General features: G+C 41.9%; 1 non-coding gene across 1 annotated transcript; it reads right to left on the bottom strand.

The window, feature by feature from the left end:
- Positions 1–384: 384 nt before the first annotated feature.
- On the bottom strand, positions 385–460 carry trnag-ucc. The gene has a single exon. It is a non-coding gene; the product is annotated as a tRNA-Gly (tRNA).
- Between the last annotated feature and the right edge of the window lie 3009 nt (positions 461–3469).

The following is a 3469-nucleotide window of genomic DNA, read 5'->3' as shown; positions in this document are numbered from 1 at the left end:
TTGCTTTAGCAGTATGCTTAGGGTCATTGTCCTGTTGGAAGGTGAACCTCCGTCCCAGTCTCAAATCTCTGGAAGACTGAAACAGGTTTCCCTCAAGATTTTCCCTGTATTTAGCACCATCCATCATTCCTTCAATTCTGACCAGTTTCCCAGTCCCTGCCGATGAAAAACATCCCCACAGCATGAGGGATGATGTTCTCGGGGTGATGAGAGGTGTTGGGTTTGCGCCAGACATTTTCCTTGATGGCCAAAAAGCTAAATTTTAGTCTCATCTGGCCTGAATACCTTCTTCCATATGTTTGGGTACATTTACGTCATTTAGCAGACACTCTTATCCAGAGCGACTTACAGTTAGTGAGTGCAAACATATACTTTTTTTCATATTGGCCCCCCGTGGGAATCAAACCCACAACCCTGGCATTGGAAGTGCCATGCTCTACCAACTGAGCTACACGGGACCCCCATATTCCTTTTGGCGAACACCAAATGTGTTTGCTATTTTTTTTCTTTAAGCAATGGCTGTTTTCTGGCCACTCTTCCGTAAAGCCCAGCTCTGTGGAGTGTACGGCTTAAAGTGGTCCTATGGACAGATACTCCAATCTCCGCTGTGGAGCTTTGCAGCTCCTTCAGGGTTATCTTTGGTCTCTTTGTTGCCTCTCTGATTAATGCCCTCCTTGCCTGGTCCGTGAGTTTTGGTGGGCGGCCCTCTCTTGGCAGGTTTGTTGTGGTGCCATATTCTTTAATTTTTTTATTATGGATTTAATGGTGCTCCGTGGGATGTTCAAACTTTCAGATATTTTTTTATAACCCAACCACTGATCTGTACTTCTCCACAACTTTGTCCCTGAACTGTTTGGAGAGCTCCTTGGTCTTCATGGTGCCGCTTTCTTGGTGGTGCCCCTTGCTTAGTGGTGTTGCAGACTCTGGGGCCTTTCAGAACAGGTGTATATATACTGTGATCATGTGAAAGATCATGTGACACTTAGATTGCACAAAGGTGGACTTTATTTAACTAATTATGTGACTTCTGAAGGTAATTGGTTGCACCAGATGTTATTTAGGGGCTTCATAGCAAAGGGGGTGAATACATATGCACACACCACTTTTCAGTTATTTATTTTTTAGAATTTTTTGAAACAAGTTAATTTTTTCATTTCACTTCACCAATTTGGACTATTTTGTGTATGTCCATTACATGAAATCCAAATAAAAATCCATTTAAATTACAGGTTGTAATGCAACAAAATAGGAAAAACGCCAAGGGGGATGAATACTTTTGCAAGGCACTGTATTAATCTGTGCCTCAACTTCTGTCTCTATCAAGCACATGTTTTACAAATACATTTCTATCTAACTATAAATTCAGGCTGATACCTAACTGTAAGTGTGTGTGTTGATTGACAGGCCTTACCTTCCGGTGAAGGAAGCCGGATGGCACCACTCTGGGTTTGCCTGGGGGTTCGCCCTCAGGCTAGCACACCGATGATGACTTCAGAAGGCAAACAGAGACACTCACCATCCAAATGAAGAGGGGTAGTTGGCAGATACATGCAGTGAATACTGTTTGTTGATGAGGCTACTGAGGCTTCTCTCTGTGTGTGTGTTTGTGTGTGTGTTTGCAATGCAGTATAGCCCTTTGGGACCCTCTTCCCCTGCTGCCACATCTTATTTGGGGCTTGGGTTTTGTAAATGAGAATAACAACTCAAGGAAACAAGACTCTTGCTCTGTCTCTCTCTCTTTCTCTCACATACACACAAACTCTCACCCCACCCCCCACACTGATTCTCTCACTGATTACCTCACTCACCCCCACCACCTCTCTCCTTGTCCTCCCACCAATAGTAAAGGAATAGCGTATTTGTTGTCTTTTTTATCTCTGTCTGTGGCCGTATAGTTTTGCTGGTGTAAAGGATAAACAGCATCAGCTAACTTTCTCCTGGGCAGTTGCCAGTGTCTTGCTCACTCATCTGCTGTGTGGGAGACTGTGGGAAACTGTGCTCCACATGGGGAGGACGGATGGCTCTCTGCAATGCATGCTGGGAATGAGGGGGTGTTCTTGCACCTTTGTTTTGAATCACTGGAATGACCCAGGGAAAGTGTTCAGTGGAGATTTGTAAACAAAAGTTGACAGTCTGCATTCAACATGAATTAACTGCATCTAGCACGTTGGTTTGTAGCCTATCCAGCCCAGTTTCAAAGCTGGCTAGCGAGTCATTCCCTCCTCCCAACTGATCAACGCACAGCAACAATATAACAAATCTATGGTAATAATAGGTCACCACATGAAGTGTTCACTTCCAAAGCCACATAACATTATTATTATTATTATTATCTTTCTAAAAAGTCACTTCTTCTCTTCCTGATCACTCTCGCACCAAATAACTCAAATGGCTTATCAGAATCCTTTCACTCTCTCTCTCTTTCCTTTCCCCTTTCTCTTTCTAAGCCCCACTTATAGAAACTCATCCGGCCTCTCTCCCTTCTCCTACTGTTCACAGTAGGGTGTGTTTTTCATCAGGATGTCAGTCATGTGTATGGTCTGACTGATGGACCAGACTCTGTTTAGTTTCCCGAAAGCTTTGTAGCTATCTTGGTCCTTTATTTCTCACATTGACCCCAACTGACGCACTCTAACAACAGCAAACTACTTCATTTAATGATATGCACATGACCATGTCCAGTGTTGGGGAGTAGTGAACTACATGTAGTTCAATTAGTAATTAAACTACATTTTGCAGATAGTTTAACTAAATTCAAATCTTGGTAGTGTTTTTAGTAGGTTATAACTTTTTGCCATGAAGCGGTATAGCTAACTACTGGAACTCCACATCACTTTTTTTGCTAAAATATAATGTGTGAAGCAGTGGCGGTCAGTGCCGTTTAAGATGAGGGAGGACCATTGTTTTTTAATGAGCATGGCCTTATTTCTATTACAGCATATTGGATGACTGTCATTCATATTCGATTCACCCAGCTCAATGTAACATCTATAGGTTTAGGTTACTACATGATATTCAAATTTTCCCTCTACCCATCATGAGGTTGCTACAACCTAGCCTATGAATGTAAGTTTACAAGGTAGATGCACAGGTCAAGAGAAAGATGTGAGTAATCAAGGTGATAGACAGTGACTTATTCAATACCACCTTGCACACTCTTGCTTGTATCTAGCTGATCTAGGGTGTAATTTTTTGTCCAACAGTGCAAACGAGAGTTTCTATTGGACAAACTCAGGTATGTTTATCCTCGTTTGAGTCTGTTTGCTTTTGTTAAAGAAACGTTAACTTTCAAAATAAAGAAGAACCCTGGAATGAGTAGATGTGTCCAAACTTTTGACTGGTGTGTGTGTGTGTGTATATGCACTACCGTTCAAAAGTTTGGGGTCACTTAGAAATGTCCTTGTTTTCGAAAGAAAAGCAATTTCTTTGTCCATTAAAATAACATCAAATTGATCAGAAATACAGTGTA

Source organism: Coregonus clupeaformis, chromosome 17, assembly GCF_020615455.1.
Source record: "Coregonus clupeaformis isolate EN_2021a chromosome 17, ASM2061545v1, whole genome shotgun sequence".
NCBI lineage: Eukaryota > Metazoa > Chordata > Actinopteri > Salmoniformes > Salmonidae > Coregonus > Coregonus clupeaformis.
This window is presented reverse-complemented; position numbering and strand designations above follow the sequence as displayed.